Raw genomic sequence first — 25,493 nt, 5'->3', positions numbered from 1 at the left:
GAAAAGGTGAAAGCACACTGTCTTTAATTTTTCTCCCAGGGAGAGGATGTTTAAAAACAAGAGGGCATAGAATTGAGATTGGAGCTGAGAGATTTAAAAAGGGTATCGGGGCGGCTTCTTCACACAAAGGGTTCTGTGTATTTTGAATGAGCTGCTGGAAGTAGTGGCTGAGGTAGGTATATTGGCAACATTTAACAACCAATCAAATAAGCACAGGGATATGAAATAATTAAAAGACAATGGGCTGAACATGAGCAGACAGAACTAGCTCTGGACAATACAGTCAGCGTGGTAAAGTTGGGCTGAAGGGCTGGTTTCCATGTTGTATGGCTCTATGAATCTAATGGAAAACCAAGATTACTTATGACGTTATGTATGAAGTTAAAATTATCGTTAACAAAGAACTGCTGCTTCCAACTTCTCTGATTTTACGTGCGACCAAAATGAGAAATAGCAATTCTGACAGTCTTCCTAATTCAGAATGTTGTCCTGCGATGCAGAAACTCTGTTGAAAACCTACAATACAACTGAGACCTTTTTGTTTTGAAAATAAAACTCCTGAGGAAAGAGTGAGAACTGAGAATTGACAAGTGCTATGCATTTCTTACTAGGTGGGGAGTGAAATTGATTTCCCTGGTTCTGAATTAAACAAAGAATCAAGAGTTGTGAGAATCAAATAAGTGAGTCTGGTGGGAATTTGCTGTGGCATTAATGACTACCAGTGCTATGAACAAAGCAGAAAGCGCTTGCTTGAAAGGCTAGTGGTAAGTGATAGAAGCTGAATACTGAGCGGGGATTGAATTCTGGAACTCACCGTGTGGCCACTTTATTAGGTACACTTCAATCATGCAAATACCTAATCAGCTAATCGTGTGGCAGCAACTTAGTGCATGCAGACATGGTCAAGAGGTTCAATTGCTGCTCAAGCCAAATATCAGAATGAGGAGGGAATGTGATCCAAGTGACTTTGCTCGTGGAATGATTGCTAGCACCAGAGTGAAAATGCTTTGTTAACAAGAGGTCAGAGGAGAATGGCCAGGTTGCTTCGAGCTAACAAGGAAGTGATAATAATTCAAATAAACATCAGTAGTGTGCAGAAGAGCATGAATGCACAACATGACAAGCCTTGAAATGGATTGATTACAACAGGCGAAGACATGAACATGCATGCAGTGACCACTTTATTAGGTAGAGGAGATAGTGGCCACTGAGCGTATGCTGTGAATTAAGTCTATTGTTCCATCCTTACTGTGAAACACATTGCAGGAATCTTGAGACTAGATGGCCTGGCAGTAAATAGATGGTTGCATTTTTTTGTGTTATTATAATATAGAGTGGGGTGAAAAACAGAAAATGAATACTGGAACCCTGGGAAAAATTCCATTTTATCTGGCAGATTATAAATCCTTGTTCTGCTGATAATTGTTAAGTCTGTTCATATGTTCACATTTATTTAAGTTTGATTATTGATATTTGTGCGTGAGACCGTTCTGCTAATTGTTGATTGCTCATGGCTGTTTGCGCTATTTATTGTCTTGTAAATTTTTGGTTGCTATTGTGTTGTCTGTAATAGTGTTGTCCTGTGTTTTATGCTTGGCACCAAACCACAATTAACTCTGGTATGTTTCACATACTGGCAATAAAATGATTCTTATTCTGGACATAAAACAATACAGAACAGCCTTTTATCCGATGATGTCGGTGTTCACCGTGATGCCGAATTAAACCATCTGCCTGCAATATTCCTCTTACCGTTATCCCTGCAGTACGTTCCATGCACTTAAAACATTCTATATTTTTTTTTAATTGCCCCACACATCTCATAATATTTTGCTCACACCTTAAATCACATTCTCTGGTTTTTCACAAATCTACATTGAGAAAGTGACTCTGACCATCTAACCTATCTATGACACACATGATTTCAGTCAGCAATTCTTTGAGCCTCCAAAGAAAACAATCCAAGCTGGTCAACCTCTCCTTGTGGCTTCTACTCTCTGGCCCAGGAATCTCCATGGTAAACCTCTTCTGTACCATGTCTATAGCCTCTACATACTTCCTGGAATGGAGCAATTGGAACTGAACATTTCAGTTCAAATACAGGCAGAATATGACACCAATACACTCAATGCCCTGACTGATGGAGGCAAGTATGGCAAATGTTGCCTTTGCCATCCTTATCTGCTTGTGTTGCCATTTTCAGTAATCTTTCAGGGAGCTTTGTACTTAGGCCCCATGATCACCTCTGTGCATCAATGTCTTTAAAGATCATTGTACATTTATCCTACACTTAGTCTACCAAAGTGAAACACCTCACATTTGCTTAGATCATTATTAGTGAGTTAAAGCTAAACATAGCTTCAGCAAGGAATCACCGAAAGGGAAGATAAAAGCTGTCAATGTTGTACAAAGAAATCTAGAGACTGAAAAAATGCACACTAGATCAAGATGCTGCAGTAGAGAGAAATGTGGGGTAGGGGCGCTTGGAGTTTTATTTATGGAGATGCAGCATGGAATAGACCCTTCAAGTCACACAGCCCAGCAACTCCCGATTTAAATCCAGCTCAGTCAAGGCAGGAATAACAATGACCAATTAACCTACTAACCTCACAGTCTTTGGACTGTGGGAAGAAACCAGAGCACCTGGAGAAAACCTACGCATTCCATGGGGAAGGCATACGTGTCCTTTACAGATGACATTGGATTTGAACTCCTAATTCTGCCCTAAGCTCTAATAGTGTTGTGCTAAACACTATGCTACTGTGGCATGTTCAGCACCAAAAACAAGAAGTCCCAATGAAAATGCACTTGGTCCAGTGTGTAAGATGCGGTGACCAATCACTAGCCTGGTGCTGCCATTTGCCCTTTTGTCTAAAGCTGTTGTTATTCCCACATTCCTAAGGATGTACGGGTTAGAGTTAGTAAGTTGTAGGCATGCTATGTTGATGGTGGAAGCATGGCCACACTTGTCGTCTGTCCCAGTATAGCCTCAGAGTGTGCTGGTTGATGTAAATGATGCATTTCATTGCAGACTTTGATGTACATTTGACAAATAAAGCTAAAACTTAGTGTCAGATTCATAGGTACATGCAAGTGCAATGAAAGTCTTACTTACAGCAACATCACAGCATCATATAAACTGCATTTACAAGAAAAACATATATTAATCATAAATTCAAGATGGCACCTGTGTACAATGCTCCCACAGTTGACATCTGGATAGACCATAAAACTATTTATTTCATTTCCTTTATGTCTTTTACATCTGTTTTTTTTGTTTGTAATGTGTTTCTGGAACTGTTGAAGCCCGTGATTTGCAGTTTGGAGATTGTTTGGGTGATACAATACTTTGCTGTCCCTGAGAGGATTCCAGGAGACAGCGAGCACGAGCCTCGTGGCAAGGAAGCTGTGGGGGGTGTGAGGCGATTAAAGCTTCCATTGTTTACCGGTTAAAGCGGCAAGAATGATTGAAATATCGAGGCAAATGCAGAAGGTGAGTGTCAGCTGCCTGTTTTGATTGCTGGAGGGATCATTCTGCTGCTGGAGAGGAGAGACTGTGTGGCCGGCGGCTGTGCCTGGAGTATTTGTTTTTTTTTGCCTGATCTTTCTTGTTTTTTATGTGGTAGAGGAGGATTTCGGGGGGGGGGGGCGGGAATCATCATATCGTCATGTTGCCAGTCTTGTCTTTCTTGGCTTTGTGGCTATCTGGAGAAGAATAATTTCAGAATTATATACCTTGATAATAAATGAACCTTTGAATTCTGCATTTTTTCCCCCAAGAAAACACCATAAGGACAAAAAAGATACATTCTAGATGTACACTATTGTCACAGATTATAAATCCATTAGGAAATTCAGAAGAAACCCCTTCACATACAAAGCAACGAGAACCAAGCCCATGGAGTGAAAGGTGGACATGAAGCAAATATACATTTCACCTGTTCTGGTCAAGGAACATCAATGGGAAGAGAAACGGTCAGATTTGGATTTATTTATCACATGTAGCTCGAAACATACAGAGAAATGTCTCATTTGCGGTAGCAACCAACATACCCAAGAGTGTGCTGGGGTATCCTGCAGGTGTCACCACACATTCTGGCACAAGGACTGGAAGAAGGAGACACCTGCCTAAAATTGCAGAGCAGATGGGGGGGGCGGAATAATGTGACTGCACCTTCCCCTTTTAAATTGTTTATTTTTATATTTTCTATTTCCAGCAGACAGTTCTGTAGTAATTGTTTCTTTGACAATGTTGTGCCATTGTCTGTCACCCCATCAAAGACATTCTCTTTGTTTTCTCTGTCACCCTCTCTGCAGCTTAACACAAGTTTTCTCATCTTTCCAGTTCTGATGAATGGTCCTTCAACTGAAACATCGACCCTTCTTCTCTCCCCCCCTGATGCTACATGACTAACTGAGAGTGTCTGGCATGTTCTGCATGTGTTTCTACAACAACCCTGTAATTTCATGGTGAATATTTCTGATGTTAACCCTTTCTTCCTGTTTTATTGAATTCCACTAGCTATGTGGTGAAATTTGGAACTGTTGTTAACATGGCAAACCACACTCCTGATTCTCACCAGTCCTGTCTTTGACTCCATTCTCATTCCTTCGTTCATAACCTGCTCTGTCGTATGACGTAGGTGATCGTGGTCTTCCCATAACTATGATTGTTCTTGGTAGACTTTTCTACAGAAGTGGTTTGCCATTGCCTTCTGGGCGGTGTCTTTACAAGGCAGGAGATCCCAGCCATTATCAATATCTTCAAAGATTGTCTGCCTGGCGTCGGTGATCGCATAACCAAGACTTGTGATATGCACCAGCTGCTCATACGACCATCCACCACCTGCTCCCATGGCTTCACATGACCCTGAATGTGGGTCTAGGCAGGTGCTACACCTGGTCCAAAGCTGACCTGCAGGGTAACGGAGGGAAGGAGCTTCTTACACCTCCTTTGGCAGAGACGTGTGTAAATGTTTGAATTAAAATTTAAATAGTTCTCCATAGTCCCTTCCTGTTAATGCTGCTGTGGTTTTGACAGCTGATAGCAGCGTGAAGATCAATTAGATTCTTCCTTTGATGGACACAGGGGCCTACTTCTTTGTTATTTCAAATAATAATGATACAGACAGCATGCAGTACCAATTCACTAGCTCCAGAATGGAGTTATTGCCAATGCCTTTTTATGCATGGAACAGTGGGATAACATTCTGTTTATCAGCTTCCTCATTTTATTATGAAACATGTAAATACACAACACTGACTTGTCCCAGTGGTGCCATATTACATTTCATCAACACCCAACTGAATCACGCTTCTAGGTAAAATTTTCAGCACTCTCCTGCAAGTTTGCAATGCAGAAAGGGCTCAGACTTCAAGGACTTAAGTATTTTTACCAAGTTGTATTTTATGTTCAACCTCAAATGGAAGACCTTAATCATTAAATCATTTCCTGTTTTTAAACCCTTAACAAGTCTTATCAAACTGGATGGGACGATGAGGCACTCTGTTAAGGAATCACTCCCACTTCCCAAGAGTGTTTTTTCTCTATATTCTAGGAATATCTACCTATTCCGTAACTGGAGACTCAGATTCTCCCAGGTTATAATTAGAAAATGCATTCTCTGGCCACTTTATTAGCTATGTCCATTACTAATAAAGTAGCCACTGAGTATACATTCATGGCCATCTGCTTCTGTAGCCCATTCACTTCAAGGTTCGATATGTGTGTTCAGAGATGCTCTTCTGCCCACCACTTTTGCAAAGTGTGGTTATTGGAGATGTTGTCGCCTGTCAGCTTGAACCAGTCTGGTCATCCTCCTCTAAGCTCTTTCAGTAACAAAGCGTTTTTGCCCACAGACTGCCGTGCACCAGATTTTTTTTTATTTTTCACACCATTCTCGGCAAACTCTGAAACTATTGTGCATGAAAATTTAAGGAGGTCAGCAGTTTCTGAGTTACTCAAACCACATCATCTGGCACTAACAATCAATGGTCAAAATCCCTCAGATCACATTTCTTCCTCATTCTGATTTTGGCCTGAACAACAAATGAACCTCTTGAACATGTTTGCATGCTTTTATGCATTGAGTTGCTGTCACATGATTGGCTGATTAGATATTTGCATTAACAAACATGTGTACCTAATGAAGTGGCCACTGAGTGTTTCAGGTTACAGGCTGATAGGTCTGTTTCCAGTTTATTGGGATAGTTTTCGATGATATTGATACTGATGCAAGTTTTCCTGTTTCCTCCTGAAGTCATCATGGTAAATTGTAATCTCCAGTGTTATTGCTGCAACTAAGAGTAACTCACTTAACAGAGAACAGAAAAACATTTCCTCGAGCTGGCTTGAAGATATGACACCACACCTGGTATTGTGATATGAAGATAATTTGCAATCACACCACAGCTGTTGGGAAGTTTAAAATTTAAATAATTCAATAAAACTACAAGGTAAAAATTGGTATTGGTATGGCAGATATGAGATTGTTAGACTGTTGTTTAAAAAAAACTCATCGGAATCATTGATATTGGACAAGGAAATAAAATTGTCAAAGCACAAGCTCAGCCTTGCTGTTAACTCTCAACTGTCCTTACAAGAATTATTGTATAATCATCAGTGGTGAATAAAATTTAAAAATGCATTTTTTACCAACACATTTTTTTTCAGGATTTGACTTGTCAGCATCAGACATGGTACACATCCTGCATTCTCCTTATCCAGGTACCTCATATATCGGTGTAAGCGTGATCTATTGAAGCAATATGTGGATGTGCAAGTTGACAGAATACACTGAGATATGCCTAATTTCTACCATCTTGCATGATCACAGCATGCAAAGATTGATCAGTCTATCATAATAATTAAAGATTAATCAGTCTGTCATGACTCATCCACCCAGAGAGAACCTAAATTTCCTTCAGTACAAATTAATTATTTTATTCAGAAAGCTATACTGAACACCCGGAAATGTTATGATCACTTTTTTTTTGTATGAAAAATGATTTCCTGAAATGATACTGCAGATGATTTCATTTGGTGTTTTTTCATTGTATGCTCAGTTTAAAACAATATTTATAATTAACATCTCCTTTATCTCAATCATCCTATATGATTCTTTTAGATCACATATCTACCACTTTTTCAAACTCCAAAGCCCAAGTTTCTTCAAACTTTTCTTATATTCAGATTTTTTATTTCAAAATATACTTTATTCAAAAATAAAATTATATACAATAAACCATTCAATAACTTTCCATCCTTTACATATGTTTCCATTATAGTCAGTACATATCCATACTTATGGCCACCCACATGGCACTCCAGTTGTTCACTTTACCACATCATTGTTCATTGTTGAGGGGCATACTCCCCACCCCCCCGACCCCTCCCACTCCCACGGGTGGAGAAACCTATACTGTGGTCCTTCCCCACCGGGCCCTTGCAGTGGCTGCGCCGAGTTTCAGTGCATCCCTCAGCACGTACTCCTGCAGCCGAGAATGTGACAGTTGGCAGCATTCTCCCACGGACATCTCCATGTGCTGGTAGATCATCAAGTTTCGGGCTGACCAACGAGCGTCTTTCACCGAGTTGATGATCTGCCAGCAGCACCGGATGTTGGTCTCCGTGTGCGTCCCCGGGAACAGCCCGTAGATCAGAGAGTCCTCTGTTACGCAACTGCTGGGGATGAAACGTGACACTAGCCCGTCCATCCTCCTCCACACCCTCTTTGTGAACTGACAGTGTGCAAAGGGGTGGGTCACAGACTCCTCCTCACTGCAGTCCTCCCGTGGGCAGTGGGGTGCGGAGACAACGTTCCGGGCGTACAGGAGGGCTCTGACTGGGAGGGCCCCTCTCACCGCCAGCCAGGCGAGATCATGGTGCCTGTTGGTGAGATCTGGCGATGAGGCATTTTGCCAGATGAACTGGACGGTCTGCTCAGGGAACCACCCCACAGTGTTCATCATGTCCTTCTATTGCAGTGCCTGCAGGACATTACGTGCTGACCACTGCCTGATGGCCCTGTGGTCAAAGGCGTTCTACTGGAAGAACTTTTATACGTAGGACTGGTATGCCGGCAACGACCAGCTGACTGGGTCGTTGCACGGGAGTGGAGCCAGACCCATCCTTTGTAGCCAGGGCGACAGGTAGAACCTGGGCATATAGTGGTACTTGGTGCCCACATACCTGGGTTCTACACACAACCTGATGCAGCCACATACGAAGCTGGCCATCAGGGTGAGGGCGACATTGGGGACGCTCTTGCCCCCGTTGTCCAGGGACTTGTGCATGACGGTCCGTCTCACCCGCTCCATCTTGGATCCCCAGACGAATCTGAAGACAGCTCTGGTGATTTCTGAGCTGTAGGAGCGGGGATGGGCCACACCTGCGCCAAGTACAGGAGCTCTGAAAGCACCTCATACCTGATGACCAGGTTCTTGCCCGTTATTGACAGGGAGCACCCTCCCCACAGTCCCAGTTTCTGTTTCACCTTGGCAGTCTGCTCCTGCCAGTTCTTGCTGCACGCCTCGGCCCCTCCGAACCAGATCCCCAACATCTTCACGTGGTCAGACCTGATGGTGAAGGGGATACTGGATTGGTTGGGCCAGTTGTCGAAGAGCATGGCTTCGCTCTTCGTGTGGTTGACCCTGCCCCCCGACGCTAGCTCAAACTGTTCGCAGATGTCAATCAACCTGCAAACTGACCTCGGATCAGAGCAGAAGACGGTGATGTCGTCCATGTACAGGGAGGTTTTCACTTGGGTCCCTCCACTGCCTGGCAGCATCACCCCTCTTATGCCCTCATCCCTCCTGATGGCTTCCGCAAAGGGTTCTATGCAGCAGACAAACAAGACAGGGGAGACGGGACAGCCCTGCCTGACTCCAGACCTGATCGGGAAGCTGTCTGTTTCCCACCCGTTGACCTGGACTGCACTATGGCTGACTGTGTAGAGCAGTCTAATCCAATTCCGGATTCCCTCCCCAAATCCCATTTTGGAGAGTACGTCCGCCATGTACGTGTGCGATATCCTGTCGAAGGCTTTCTCCTGGTCCAAGCTGACCAGGCAGGCGTTCACCCCCCTGTCCTGCACGTAGGCGATGGTGTCCCTCAGCAGCGCGAGACTGCCTGAGATCTTCCTGCTCAGTACAGCACAGGTCTGGTCCGGGTGGATAACCTGTCCCAGAGCAGACTTGACCCTGTTGGCGATAGCCTTGGACAGGATCTTGTAATACACATTCAGGAGAGAGATGGGTCTCCAATTTCTAATGTCCTCCTTTTCCCCCTTCTGCTTGTAGATGAGGGTGATGATGCCCTTCCTCATGGACTCTGATATACTGCTGGCCAGAAGCATAGCATTGTACTTGAGATTCCTGATGGAGCAACTAATAAAATAGGAACACAATAGAAGCATTTTGCAATTTGTAGACCAGCCACACATACCTCAAATTTGTGACTTGTTATTTTCTGTGTGGTGTTTACAATTTCTCACTGTGACCATATGACTTTTCCTCGGGTATTCTGGTTTCTTACTACATCCTAAGTAGTCCTGGTTGGTTGGTCAGTAAATTAGCCTATGACCCTAGCTAGAGAAAGAGGGGAGTTGATGGAAATGTGGAGAGAATTAATGAGATTAGTGTAGGATTAAAGTAAAGTCTTGATAGTCCTTTTCTGTGCTCTTTGACTCCATGACCTCAAGACCTTCATAGCTCTTTTGTGTGTAACAAAAACATCTCTTGGGTCTCAAAGTTGTCACAATTTAATATTTTACTTGACCAGAGCAGTAGACAATTAGATCTCATTTTTAATAGAAATTAATCTTTTATATTTGCTCACCAAACTTATCAGCTTCTGTACATTTTCAGTTATAATTCTGGCTGGTCCAACACCATTGTGGAATATACATATGGGTGATTTTTTTTCCCTTTCCAAATGCAGCGCTCTAAAACTGTCATATTTTATCAGCTGCTGTCTTTCATAAAGCAAGTTATTTTTTTCCTTTCTTCTAAATCGCAGTCATTTCTCCGCTGCCCCTGTTGATTCCTTGGCACTTCTGTGATGACAAAACCAACACTTTATTGAATACAATCTGTTTCCTCAGCAACGTGTTAATTGGATCACTTACTTTTAATAATAGTTTCTAAAGCATTCAAAGGAATATGAAGGAGGTAGTTAGATCTTATTAGTTTCATCCCAGCATTTAGAATTTTGATCTTTCTTGGATCCACATCCATAACTGCCTCCTTGAAACTCACTGATCAAAGGCTCAGGAAAGCTTCTGTAGTTTGAACATTTAATTTTCTGCTTTTTCTTGCAGAAATTAGACTTGCCATCTACAATAATATTATACTAAGTGCATGGAGAGCTATGGAAGTGCATAACTGGCATTTTACTATGTGATGGGAAGGGAACTCAGAAATATCCATTGCAAGCCAGTGCATGGAGAAATTTCTTCAAGGCTGGCAATACGAAATCATCCATCAATTGCACATTTGGTTTCATTGATCCAGTGGAATGTGTGGGGACCAAAATCTGTCGCTCTCAAAAGCATTTAGCACTAGCAACTGCAGATCTATTCTTGCCCCAATGGTCTTGAACACAAATACTCTAAGAAAGGTTTAATGGTAAATAGAACATTTTTTTTATCAACACAGACTTTCACTTGTTAAGCAGTTTCATTTTTGTAAGCAAGTTGATTGCATTTATATGAAGCACCAGCTGACCTTGGCTCGCAAAGCCAAGCAGTGCTTGCCTTTCAAGAGTGAAATTTATATACAGAAAAACAGATGCAGGGCAAGATTGCCTCTCTTTACTATTTGCAACTCATGGGTAAAGAATCCATTAACAACTCTACCATGAACAAGAGGATAAAGTAACTTCTCACAAGTCTTGTAGACTTAGAATACAGTTACAGGAAAGAATGCAGAGGAAAAAAAATGCAAGCATAAAAATACATTATTTATACCTTTAAGAGAACAGCTGCTCAATGGGTTATAGGAAAAAAATATGGTATCATCTCAGAGCCTGAAAAATTGCTCCTGCAATGGAACCATTGGAACATTGAACAAATCTTTCAGTTGCTGGCATTTGTAATTGCTATCTTTCATAGAACTAGTCCAATAATTTCTCATGATTGATGTTTTCCAGTGAGTTCAACAATGCACTAAACCAAAGAATATTATTCAATTCGTGCTGTTTGTGGATTTAACAAGAGCAAATATTGGCTTTGTAATTACACTGTGGGTGAATCACATCAGAATGCTTCTCCATTAATCTGAGATGCCTTTGTCTGCTAATTTGGCAGCTCTACTAAACCATTTATTTTAAGTGGGTTAATGCATGTGCTAAATTGTGAGAGAAATTAAACATTTGTGTGTGTGTGTGTGTGTGTGTGTGTGTGTGTGATTATCCGAAAGCATAATTCCAAGTGCAGCTATCATTTTGATGCTGTGGTCTCAGTAATCCAAAAAAAATTAGTTTCCTCCATGCAAAATGGTGTCCTTACACTTAATAGAGGTGGGCTGGTAAATGACAAATCACAGACAGTATTCTGTCTTCTGCCCCTTTCCTTTCCAAAGTTCAAAGTCTTTATTACCATCAAAGTATTTATCTATCACCATACACTACCCTGAGATTCATTTTCTTGCAGGCATTTGCAGTAAAATAAAGAAATACAGTAGAATCAATGGAAAACCACACCCAAGCAGAGACTGACAGGCAACCAATGTGCAAAAGAAGACAAATTGTGCAAATACAAACCAATGAATATTGAAAAGATGAGTTGTAGAGTCCTTGAAAGTGAATCCATAGGGTGCTGATTCAGTTCAATGTTGAGGCGAGTCGAGTTACCTCAGTCCTGATGAAGGGTCTAGGCCTGAAGCATCAAGTGTTTATTCCCCTCTGTAGATAACTTGCTGAGTTGTTCCAGCTTTTTATGTGTTGCTCAAGATTTATAACATCTTCAAAATCTCTTGTGTTTGTGCAAATGACAGACAATCATCTTTTTAAACAAGAGATTACATAACCAAGTATGAACATAGAAATTCGAACATAGAATGTGTCAGCAAAGGAACAAACCCTTCAATGCACAATGTTCTGCCAAATCCCATTAAATTAGTAATCAAATGGCCAGCTAAACTAACTTTTTCTGCCTAAACAATGTCCATATCCTTTCATTTTCCTTTCATGTGCCTATCAAAACATCTCTTAAAAGTCCCTACTGTTTCTGCCTCTACTACCACTCAAGGCAACACATTCCAGGCATTCACCATACTCTGTGTTTAAAAAAAAACTTGACCCTCTTCTCCTTTGAAATTACTCCTTCTCTCCTTAAACCTATGCCCTCTGGTATTAGACATTTCAAACCTGAGATAAAGATGCTGTCTGTCTGCTCTATCTGTCCCTCTCCTAATCTAAGAAGTCTCTATCAGATCTCCAATCCAAAGAAAAGCACTCAAGTTTATCCAACCTGTAGTTGTAGCACATGCCCTCTAATCCAGGCATCATCTTGGTAACCATCTTCTATACCTTCTCCAAAGCCAAACATCCTTCCTGTAATGGGGTGACCAGGACTATATGCGGTACTCTCAATGTGGCCTAACTGCAGCAAAATGTCCTGACTTTTGGGGGAAAAAAATGCCTCGACTAATAAAGATAAGCATTCCACATGCCACCTTCACCAGTATATCAACCTTTGTAGCCACTTTCAGGGATTTATGAACTTGGGCTCCAAGAACTCTCGTTTCCTCAACACCGTTAAAGGTCTTGCCCTTAATGGTATACTGTCTCTTTGTATTTAGCCTACCAAAGTGCAGCAGTTCACATTTGGCCTGTTTAAACTCCATCTGCCATTTCTCTGCCCATATCTGCAACTGATCTATATCCCATTGTATTCTTTGCCAGTCTGCTTGACATTTATGTGGCATTATCCTCATGCTCCTTGTCATTAACATAAAATGCAGTGCTTTTACTGCAACCACATCTTCAAGCCTCAGTCTTGACCACCAGGCAGGAAGAAGGTTTGAGACACATGGAAATAGTAGCTTACAACTTATGTTCTCAGTATTAATTTTATTTATAGTTTGTCTTCCTTTGTATTTATCAGCCTTTCTCCATGCATGCACAGATCTTCATAAGGTGCTATTGTATTTGTTTTTTTCCCCTGTAAAGCTAGTGAGAAAATGAATCTCAAAGTACTATATGATAACATGCTACTGAACTTTGATATAAATTTACTTTTGACTTCAAATTCACTAGTCAGACTTGATCCAGCGTTTCGTGCTGCTGACATTTACTTCTTATTCCAAAGCAAAATTGGCTTGAATTGATGTGGCAGCTAACAAAGTTCTGAATATTTAAAGTTCTTCAACAACTAATAAGTTATTTACTTGTGATGTATATTTTCTGCTTTGATATGCTGCACTTAAAAGAGACATTAATAATAAGTATTGTAGAACTAACAGGTGATTGGACGTTTCCATGCAGAGAGATTTGCTTCTCTATTTTAGCAGCATAATAAACAAGTTTATGTATTAGCAGCGACTGATCATACAGCATGCCAGTTGGCTGTGTGTCACCAATCTAGACTCTGAATCAGAAGATTTTGGTTTCACTCACTAGTCCAGGATCAGCACATGGAAGCTGGCTGGATAGTTCTTTGTTGTGCTTTGTGGTGTTGTGATTGCTGTCTCTTTATGCAGGGACTCTGAATGGGCATCATCAGCAGGTTCAACATTAATTCCTCATCTCATTATGGTAACTATGTACCAATTTCGAGAAGTTTTGATGCAATGGAATGTCTTGCTGGACAAATTCTGATGGTTATCGAGCGTTAACTGTGATGATGGAAGGCTAAGTTTATGTGGCAGGACATATATTGTCATTCAGTTGTCACATTACACCGAAGCTCTGTCCAGATCATTAGTCCTTTCTACTTAGAAATGTAGCTTCAGCTTAGCATAGTACTAATCCTCTGATGTACTGTGAAATCTAGTAATATTCATTTCTGGAGTTCATTTCACTTCAATGTAGCTGAACTTCAGAAGAGGAGTTTGGTACATGTTTAAAATGGATAATAAAGGACAAGTTTATTTTCTATGGTAACTGATGCCTAGGAAGTTATTCCTTCTTATCCCTGGACTCTGAGCAGGAATTTTAGAAAGAGTTCATAAAACACTTACATTTTCTGATAATATATGTAAAATTATTATGAATTCTTTGAATAAATTACACCTAATTCCCAAGTTTATTCATTCTGATATAATTTGTGTTTTTATATTTTAATGTTTCCAATATAACAGTAACTTCCATGAGCCTCAAGACAAAAAAAAACTCTGATCAATAACAGTAACAGGCTATTCAGCTGAACTACTCTGAACTCGCCTCTTTCGGATTCAGTGTCTCTGCCCATTCTATTTCCACACCTACCTCTCCATCTCTTTCTTTTTTGGCTGTCTTGTAATTTCATTCCTCATAAAAGCTTGCCATTGAAAGCACCTACTATATCTATAATTTTATAACAGCAGTCTTCAGCTTTGTGCTGTCATTGTCTTTGTTTCTCTGGCTGGGCAATTTGACTTGCATCAAGGGCCTGTCCTCTTGCAAGAGTCTCAGATCTGAAATATCAACTCTGTTTCCCTTTCTGCAGACGCTGCCTAACTTGTTGAGTGTTTCAACCATTTTCTACTTTTATTTCAGATCTGCTGTTTATCTATTTTCATTTTACGCTTACACTTCAGAACATGTTTATGATGAGCAGTAGTGCTCTGAAGATACTGGGTTGGTGTCGGTCATCACATATAAAGGATTACCCACCCTAAAAGTTATTGGGATTACTGTACCTGCAGTTTGCTCACCTTATTAGCCTGATTTCCATTATTCAATTGTATTCTTGTCCGAAATTGTGCAAACTGAAATGGGTTACAATATCGACAATGAAACATGGTAATTTTTTTTATCAAGTATATATACTGAGTGGCCTCTTTATTAGGTACGCCTGTACATCTTGTTACTGCAAATACCTAATCAACCAATCATGTGCCAGCAACTCAATAAATAAAAGCATGTAGACGCGGTTAAGAGGTTGAGTTATTGTTTGGACCAAACATCAGAATGAGGAGGAAATATGATCTAAATGACTTTAACCATGGAATGTTTGTTGGTGCCAGACAGTGTGGTTTCAGCATCTTAGACACTGCTGATCTCCTAGGATTTTTACGCACAGCAGTTTCTGGAGTTTACAGAGAATGGTGCAAAAAAAAAAGAAAAAAAATGTCCATTGTGTGGCAGTTTTGTGAGCAAAAACACTCTATTAATAAGAGAAGTCAGAGGAGAATGGGCAGACTTGTTGAAGCTGACAGGAAGGTGACAGTAACTCAAATAACCACACATTACAATCATGGTGTGCAAAAGAGCATCTCTGAATGCACAACACATTGAAACTTGAAATGGATGCACTTACAGCAGCATGGTCCTACCCTACTAGAATGGTCTACCTAATAAAGTTGCCACTGAGTGTAAATTTAGAAGATATTGGAAGCAAGGTCAAGTTCAACAACATTGTAAAAAGATAGTATGATATAAGCAATTCATTTTTTCATTTCAATCAACCCTGTATAGACAGCCACACACACACAATGCTGATGGAACTCAGCTAGCAAGGCAGTATCTATGGAAAAGAGTAAACAGTTGATGTTTCGGGCTGAGACCCTATAGACAGGTTGGGGACAAACAAGGGAAAGTCTGTAGATGCTGTCAACCTGAGCAACACAAATAAAATACTGGAGGAACTCAGCAGGCCAGGTAGCATCTATGGAAAACAGTACAGATGACGTTTCAGGCCGAAACCCTTCGGCATGACTGGTTGCGGATACTTTTCTTAAAAGCTGTATTCACCTGCTTTGTTGTTAGAAGATCTTAGACCATGCAAAACACAAGTTTAGAAATTCACACCAGTAGGATCATGTTTATTTAAAATATATCCATATAGTGCAGTGAGAGATGAGAATTAAATGATAACAGCCAGCTGACAAAACTATGGGCTATTATTTTAAACTTGTACTATTCCGCTTTTTAGGTATTAAAATAATTAATATAAGGACCCATTTCGCCTTAATGAAGACAATAATGGAATAAGCACAGTGTGCATTTTGCCGTATGAATTAGAAGAATAATACCATTTTATAAATAAAGTAGCCTTGAGCCCATTAATCAATGACCCTTTAATTCAGCCTTTAGTGCACGTGGCTAAATTAACGCTAATTATTTTTGTTGATTTAATTTCCTTTTAATGTGTTAACTCTGGGAAATGGTGTGCATTAATGGAAAAAGCTGACTGATCAGTTGAACCAACTATGTGTATTCACTGATATCTTCGTGCAAATGCTGAATTAGCCTGTCCATGTTACCACTTTTAGAATGAGATATTCATCCTGTCTTTCCTGTGGGCTGACATAAGGTTTCACATGATATTATTTGAACAGTAGGTTAACATTTATTACACATTCAAAGTTACCTGGTCTTTCCCTTATTGCATTTCTGATAGCATCTTGTTTGGCCTAAATTGGTTGAAGTATGTTCTACAATGCAACAGTACCTAAAGTCCTTAATTAGCTGAAGGTACTGTGGGCACCCTAATAAAAAGCTTTATAAAATTCAAGATCTTTGTTTTATCACATATGGAAGAAAAACTTTATATATGCATAAATTTCCTTTTCATCACATCACAGATTTCTGTCAGCCTGCAGCCATTTCACACTGTTTAATTTCTGTGATGCACCTTATAAATAAAGCATGAAACAAGGGTAATCATTTGCAATGAACAGAAAACCTATTCTGGAGGACAGGGACTCCAATTCATAATGGGTAACACAAATATCTGATTAAATGTTGTCACTTGCCAAAAACATCTATTTCATTTGACTTTGGAAATATGATTTGCATTTTTTTAAGGGCGGTTGAACTATAATCTTTGGAAGAGAATTGGGATTACCTTGAGTGACCTGGTCAATACTTATTCCACAATTAGCATCAAAATGTCTCTTCCTTGGGGTTGAATATGCTTTGTTTACACTCCTGCTTTCTGGGCTGTCAAGTGGTTGCTGAGGCTTAAAAGATGTTAACGTAAATTTGCCTATTTCTCCAGTGAATTTGAAAGACAAGACCATAAGACCATAATATATAGGAACAGAATTAGGCCATTTGACCCATCGAGTCTGCTCTGCCATTTCATCATGGCTAATCCATTTTTCCTCTCAGTCCCAATCTCCTGCCTTCTCCCCATGTCCCTTTGTGTCCTGACTAAGCAAGAATCTATCAACCTTTCCCTTAAACGTACCCAATGACTTGGCCTCCTCAGCGACCTGTGGCATCAAACTCCACAGATTCATCATTCTCTGGCTAAAGAAATTCTTCCTCATCTCTGATGCTGGGATCTGACCTTGGTAGTATTTTTCCAGTGTCTTAAGATGAGTTCCATATGTATTCCAGGTCTCAGAAGCATATAGAGGGGCAAATATGATTGTTTTTGTTTAGTCAGGTCTGAAGTCTTGATCTTCAGTTTTTCTTCAATCGACTAAAGGCTGTGTTGGTACAGTGAAGACAGTGATGAATTAATGGGAGTCAATCCCTGAGATGTTAGGTGTGGTCTAAGTTTTTCCAGTCTTCTGCGTGAACCTTTATTGTTAGAGGGCAACTTAGTTTTAGTGTAGTAGAGGCAGGCTGCTTGGTCTTGTGCACATTGAGTACGAGGCCATCCTCGCTTATGACTTAACTGAAGAAGTAGTATTTGAGATGGTATTTGTACTTTGGTGAATAGGTTGATGACATCTTGGACCTTGTCCCTTGAGCATGTTCAGGCACAAGTGAGCTCTGGATATAGCATTGTGCCTGCTAATGTTTAAGATTCATAATTCTTTTCAAAAAAGTTAATTAGTGCTTTCTAGAAGCAGAAGGGTATTGACCAGAGTCAACAAACTAGGTGTCGGAGGAGCTCAAAAGGCCAGGAACGGACAGGCAACATTTTGGGTTAGGTTCTTACAACTTGCTGGTCTTGATAACTGTCCAAAGTTGATTGACCATTTTCCTCCACAGATACTGCCTGAACTGCTCAAATTCTCCATCATGTTGCTCTAGTTTCTAGCATCTGCAGCCTCATGTTAACCAGGGTACCTTTGTCAATATATATTCAACACTGAAATGCAGACTGTTTCCTTACATTATATTGCTGTTTGTGAGGTGCTTGCTGCACTCAAGTTATCAGCTATGTTTCCCATCTTAAAAATTACTTCTTTGATTCCATCCAGAGATTGCAAAAGGTACTGTATAAATGCAGACCTTAACCAACCTCCCCTTTAAGGAGACTGATGAAACTTTGCAATTCTTTGCCTTAAGAGGATTGTGGATGCCAGATCATTAGCATTTAAAGTAGAGATGGATACATTTTTGAAAATCAGAGCTTTGGACATCAAACAGAGAGAAGAAATTGAGACCTGGAGTGGATCATTTATTATCATATTGTATAACAGGACTGGCTTCAGGAGCCAGGTGGCCTACCACCCCTGCTTTTTTTTTCTTCTGTGTTTTCATGTGTTTAAATACATGACCAGCATTCTCAGAATCACTTTTTGAAAACCAGCTCCACATGCACTCTCTGAGGGAAGAGATTCTGGATGAAATTACTTTCTCCATGACTCAGACGTTATCTTTTATTGATGGTCTTCAGTTGTGCTGTTCCTCACAGTGGCAACGCTCTGTGTCAACTTGGTTTCAACTTTGAAAGATCTGTCAGGCTGGCCCCTCAACCTTCTATTCCCCGCCTGCTCACAAAATATTCCCGCAATTCTCTATTGGAATCCTTTTGCCAATTGTACAGCAATTCTGCAAGTGTTTTAGTACATCTCAGTAACTTGTCATAGTCTCCTTCAGTCTTAATTATTCCCTTCGAATTTGGGGGTTATTTGTGAATTTAAAAATTGTATTTGTAAAATGTTAATGTAAATCCTGCACCACGTGCATTCAACATTGCATGGCATTAACAGGGCGACTGCAGTGGCTTTGGTTCCTTCAGGTGCATCAGGCATCCACTAGAAAAGAAAGGTAAAATCTGTCTGGATAGAGGAGGTTCATTTCTTGCCAGCTTCGGATCAAAGGTATCCTGTTGAGCACTCAGAATGGATCAAAGCTGGTCTTAGCAGCCTGACAGAGCTAGTGAAGCATACAGATAGGGATTAGCTACAGCAAGTATGTCGAGCCGTTCAAGGCTTGGCTCAGGGTCACCTGAGAGAAGAATGAACTTCCTTGCAAGAAGGACAAGCAGCATTGGAACTTTTTCTACAGATCTTCATTGCACTTGTGCAAACGTTCAATGATTCAAAGACCACTCATGATAAGGCCATTGCATAGCAATGCACTTGGCAACTTTGTGAGAATTTATTCTATAAGGGCAGCATAGTAGCATGGCAGTCAGCATGATACTATGGCAGCTCCAGTGACCCAGGTTCAATTCTGTCACAGTCTCTAAGGAGTCTGTATGCTCTCCCTGTGATCACATGGGTTTCATCTTAGTGCTCTGCTTTCTTCCCACATCTAAAGATATTAATTGGTTAGTAGGTTAATTGTTCAGCAGGTTAATTGGTCACATAGGTGTATCAGGTAGTGTGGGTTCATTGGGCTGGAAAGACACGTTACTGTTCTGTGTCTCAAAATAAAAGTACATAAAACTTTTGAAGAACATAGTTCTCAGGGCTGAACTTCATGTGATCCAACTTGCCAGCTCTGTTTCCATGTTTCTTCCAGCTAGCTAACTGTCCTCTTCTGCATCCTCTAACAGAGTCCTTCTATAAGCTCTAAGTTACTGTTGTGCTGTTCCCTGCCTTACCCTCTGCTGATCACCCAGTCTAGCTTCACCTGCATAAATTAGATCTGCTGGCTGTAGGAAGCCCTATACATGTCTTTCTGCCTTTATTTAAGGGCTGGAAAATTCACCCTCCTGAAATGAAGGTTCATTCCTTCTATCATCACTGATGTTTTCAGTTTGAATGTATCAGGAATCATTAACTTTTCTTTGCCAGTGTGACGATTTTGCAGTAAGACTACAGACAAAATAAAGTAACCAAGTGTTTTTTGGCAAAAGTAGATGTGTGAACAATGTTGCTCAATATAAGTTTTCATGACTCTTTTTAAGTCGCAGTGACAGGGTAATTAAAAAAAACTATTGTAATCAATCATTTAATGCTCATTTTGAGAATTTCCAACATTTTAGGTGTAGAATCAGAAGTAAAAATTTCTTCAACCTTCACCAGATAGGATTGAAAAGAATACAAAAGCACATAACAATATATGTTTGTAAACTAAAATACAAAGAATGCTGGTACATTCAACAGCATGTGTGAATATAGAACATAAAACACTACAGCACAGTACAGTCCCTTTAGCCTATGATGTTGTGCCTACCTTTTAACCTGCTTTAAGATCAATCTGACCCTTCCTTCCTACAAGGCCCTCCAATTTTCTCATCCATGCGCTGATCTAAGAGTTTCTTAAATGCTCCTAACGTATCTGCCTCTATCATCATGCTTGGTAGTGTGTTCCACATTACCATCAATTCTGTGTTAAAAAAAAATCTAACCTCTGTCTTCTCCCCTATAATTTCTTCCAATTGCCTTAAAAAATGTGCCCCCTGGGGTTAGCCATTTGCACCCTGGGAAAAAAATCTCTGACCGTTTACTTGATCTATACCTCTTATCATGTTGTATACCTCTATCTTCCTTTGCTCCAAAAAGAGAAGCCCTCACATGTACGGAGGAAGAGAGTGAACATTTCAGATTGATATTGTATTAGCACTTGACTGAAAGGTAAGGTGTCCAGGGAAAAACAAACATCACGATCCCCAACCCCCAAAACAATATGACAAGAAGTGATGGAAGCATTCAGTTGATCAGGTGGCATCTATGGAAAGATGATAATGCTCAAACATTTATGCTGTTTCCCTTTCCACAAAAACTACTTGACAAGGTGAACCACTAACTCTGTTTCTCACTCCATTGGTGGTGCCCTACTATTCACAAAATGTTGGAGAAACTCAGCAGATCAGTCATCATCTCCGGAAAAGTTTCAGAACAAAATCTTTCTTTGCAGTTTCACTTTACTTTCAGTCCATGAAGATCTCCTGAACTCCAGTTACATTTTTGATTTGACTTTAAAATTTTAAATATGCACTTATGTTCTGAAATTGTTATTTAAATATCAGTTATTGTATAAAAACATATGAGAAATTTTCGATCCCAATCATTCCAAACCTTTCCCATCTTGTCAAAAATGCTTTTTTGGAATGTGATTCTTTATACATTTATAAGAGGAGAAAAAGGACAAGTTGAGAGATCCGTTTGTGAGTCATACATACCCTGCATTTTTCTGCCAGTTTCCAACCTGGTCACTCCATGAAAAACTGCTCTACATTTCAAATTTACATATCAACCACATATTGCAGTGATGAAAAGAAATCCCCCAACTTCAAAATGCACAAATAACCTTTAATCATCCTGCAGTGTTAACTCTGAAATAAAAAAAGACAAAGATAGCTGCTGCTAAAGCTCATATGACAACCTACAAAGTAGAATGGAAGCAGCCATACAACATTTATTTTCTTGCAGTATGTTCTCTTTATCCTTGAACAAAAACAAAACATCAAAAATAAATTTTATATCTGATGCTTTTTATAACCTTTAAAGGTGCAGTGTAACCTCTGCTGGGAAGTTTCAGGCCAAATCAACTCCTTCTCACTCTGGGCACTCTGGGAAATTTAGTTGTCACAGCACATTCACTTATACTAAACTTGTACTTTCTCCTCTATTCGAGAATGTCGTGTTTGCCTTAACTTTCGAGAAGAGCAGTTGTGGAACAGAGACATGAAAAACTGGTGTTGGATGTAGAAACCATAGAAACTACAGCACAGAAACAGGCCCTTTGGCCCTTCTTGGCTGTGCTGAACCATTTTCTGCCTAGTTCCACTGACCTGCACACGGACCATATCCCTCCATACACCTCCCATGCATGTATCTGTCCAATTTATTCTTAAATGTTAAAAAAGAACCCGCATTTACCACCTCGTCTGGCAGCTCATTCCATACTCCCACCACTCTCTGTGTGAAGAAGCCCCCGCTAATGTTCCCTTTAAACTTTTCCCCCCTCACCCTTAACCCATGTCCTCTGGTTTTTTTCTCCCCTTGCCTCAGTGGAAAAAGTCTGCTTGCATTCACTCTACCTATACCCATCATAATTTTATATACCTCTATCAAATCTCCCCTCATTCTTCTACGCTCCAGGGAATAAAGTCCTAACCTATTCAACCTTTCTCTGTAACTGAATTTCTCAAGTACCGGCAACATCCTTGTAAACCTTCTCTGCACTCTTTCAACCTTATTTATATCCTTCCTGTAATTTGGTGATCAAAACTGAACACAATACTCTAGATTCGGCCTCACCAATGCCTTATACAACCTCATCATAACATTCCAGCTCTTATACTCAATACTACGATTAATAAAGGCCAATGTACCAAAAGCTCTCTTTACGACCCTATCTACCTGTGACGACACTTTTAGGGAATTTTGTATCTGTATTCCTAGATCCCTCTGTTCCACTGCACTCCTCAGTGCCTTACCATTAACCCTGTATGTTCTACGTTGGTTTGTCCTTCCAACGTGCAATACCTCACACTTGTCAGTACTCCATCTGCCATTTTTCAGCCGATTTTTCCAGCTGGTCCAAGTCCCTCTGCAGGCTCTGAAAACCTTCCTCACTGTCTACTACACCTCCAATCTTTGTATCATCAGCAAACTTGCTGATCCAATTTACCACATTATCATCCAGATCATTGATATAGATGACAAATAACAATGGACCCAGCACTGATCCCTGTGGCACACCACTAGTCACAGGCCTCCACTCAGAGAAGCAATTTTCTACCACCACTCTCTGGCTTCTTCCATCGAGCCAATGTCTAATCCAATTTACCACCTCTCCATGTATACCTAGCGACTGAATTTTCCTAACTAACCTCCCATGCGGGACCTTGTCAAAGGCCTTACTGAAGTCCATGTAGACAATATCCACTGCCTTCCCTTCATCCACTTTCCTGGTAACCTCCTCGAAAAACTCCAATAGATTGGTCAAACATGACCTACCACGCACAAAGCCATGTTGACTCTCCCTAATAAGCCCCTGTCTATCCAAATGCTTGTAGATTCTGTCTCTTAGTACTCCCTCCAATAACTTACCTACTACTGACGTTAAACTCACCGACCTATAATTTCCCGGATTACTTTTCGATCCTTTTTTAAACAACGGAACAACATGAGCCACTCTCCAATCCTCCGGCACTTCACCCGTAGACAGCGACATTTAAAATATTTCTGCCAGGGCCCCCGCAATTTCAACACTAGTCTCCTTCAAGGTCCGAGGGAACACCCTGTCAGGTCCCGGGGATTTAACCTCTTTAATTTTCCTCAAGACAGCAAGCACCTCCTCCTTTTCAATCTTTAGTGTTCCTCAAGGGGAAAGGTTTTGAAGCGGAGATAAAGCTTATTTTGGAAAATAATTTAAGAATAACACATTATAGTCATAGTCATACTTTATTAATCCCGGGGGAAATTGGTTTTCATTACAGTTGCTCCATAAATAATAAATAGTAATAGAACCATAAATAGTTAAATAGTAATATGTAATTATGCCAGTAAATTATGAAATAAGTCCAGGACCAGCCTATCGGCTCAGGGTGTCTGACCCTCCAAGGGAGGAGTTGTAAAGTTTGATGACCACAGGCAGGAATGACTTCCTAAGACGCTCAGTGCTGCATCTCAGTGGAATGAGTCTCTGGCTGAATGTACTCCTGTGCCCACCCAGTACATTATGTAGTGGACGGGAGACACTGACCAAGATGGCATGCAACTTAGACAGCATCCTCTTTTCAGACACCACCATGAGAGATTCCATTTCCATTCCCACAACGTCACTGGCCTTACGAATGAGTTTGTTAATTCTGTTGGTGTCTGCCACCCTCAGCCTGCTGCTCCAGCACACAACAGCAAACATGATAGCACTGGCCACCACAGACTCGTAGAACATCCTCAGCATTGTCCGGCATCTGAAGGATCGCCCACTCGAGGAGCTCAATCAGATAAAGAGGAACAAATTCACAAAGCAAGTTGAAAGTGAAGCTCTGGAACTTAAATACAATGGTCAGGAAGAGTTGGTAGAAATTGGCAGACAGGAGGTAGTATGTGGTATGCAATGATTCATTGCATAGAGTTTAATATTGTTTGGAGATTTTTGAGGAAAGAAGTCAACAAAGATAGCACTTGAAGACTTTGCTCTTTGAGTAATTAAAGATGAGGGAAGTTCTGTTCTAACAACCATTAATCTTTCATGCTTTTTTTGTTAAATTAAGTTATTGGTTAGAATGACTGCAAGAAAAAATATTGGTCCTATTTTGTCCACATTCAAATCCATCATGAAACAATATTAGTATCAAAGGAAGTTGAATTTTAAATTATTTTCCTACTGTTCAAACTGTAATTTGATTTTGGAATGCACTATTTTTTTAAAGCTGTGTTTCCCAAGGCTCACATGTATTATTATAATTCATCTGTATGTTCCTTTCCTCACAGGGAATCTCCAGGGACCATCAGCTGGAAAAGAAGTGTGCTTTCCCTTGTCATTCAAGTCTAGCTGAATAAAAGAAAACTAACTTTGCTCCAAACTTTTTGTCAAGGTATGTCGCATATTGATAGATCAATCTGTCATAGAAATCATGTCAGGAATCTTTGGACATTATACTGGGATGAAGGCATGCATTGAAAACTTGGAAGCATTGGATTATCTCTAACTGAATTATCCCTAACCTCAAATCTAAAGAGTCTCTTGCTGCAGTAATATATATATAGCACATCTCCTTTATCAGCATTTTAATATGCCTAAGAATTAATTCCTGCCTTGCCTGATCTGCTAACCTTTGCAACTTCGAGTAATTTCTGCACTATGGCTTTATCTAGGATGCGTCATTGAACATTTAGTATTTGCTATTCTAGTCTGTACAATTGCAGGAATTTGTAGTTCTCTCTTTTATTTTGGGCTAGCTTCATGAAAATACAGCCTCTTGCTCTCTTGTATAAGAGTTCCAGCTACTTTGAGCAGAACTGCAAACAATACTTATTCAATATCATCCTAACAAAAGTGACACGCTTCAGGTTTGTATGAAATATTCTTGTATTCTTAAATGTAAGATGAAGGTTATCTATTTTGTTGAATGCTGTGTTAATTAGTTTGTATTTTCCACATAATTGTATTGAGGAACACAATGTCCTCAAAACGTGTCCCTAGATGAGAATCAATAGAAACCTGTGTTTGAATTTTTTTTTTCATAACATGGGTAATAGTCTTGGGGACGCTGGTGTTTGGCTCAAAAATGATACTCACATTCTCATACATCACTAGA

At 40.2% G+C, this 25,493-nt stretch overlaps 1 protein-coding gene across 7 annotated transcripts in view; it reads left to right on the top strand.

The window, feature by feature from the left end:
* The window catches only part of tenm3 (teneurin transmembrane protein 3), a 2,629,382-nt gene that overhangs the window by 430,635 nt on the left and 2,173,254 nt on the right, over positions 1–25,493 (top strand). For all 7 annotated transcript variants that reach the window (XM_063049436.1, XM_063049434.1, XM_063049437.1 and 4 more), the window contains exon 3: positions 24,667–24,770. The gene's annotated coding sequence lies outside the window, so the exon portion shown is untranslated. The remainder of the gene's footprint in view (positions 1–24,666; positions 24,771–25,493) is intronic.

This window comes from Mobula hypostoma, chromosome 5 (assembly GCF_963921235.1).
Source record: "Mobula hypostoma chromosome 5, sMobHyp1.1, whole genome shotgun sequence".
NCBI lineage: Eukaryota > Metazoa > Chordata > Chondrichthyes > Myliobatiformes > Myliobatidae > Mobula > Mobula hypostoma.
Note: the sequence above shows the minus strand (reverse complement) of the source record. Positions and strands in the feature narration are given on the sequence as shown.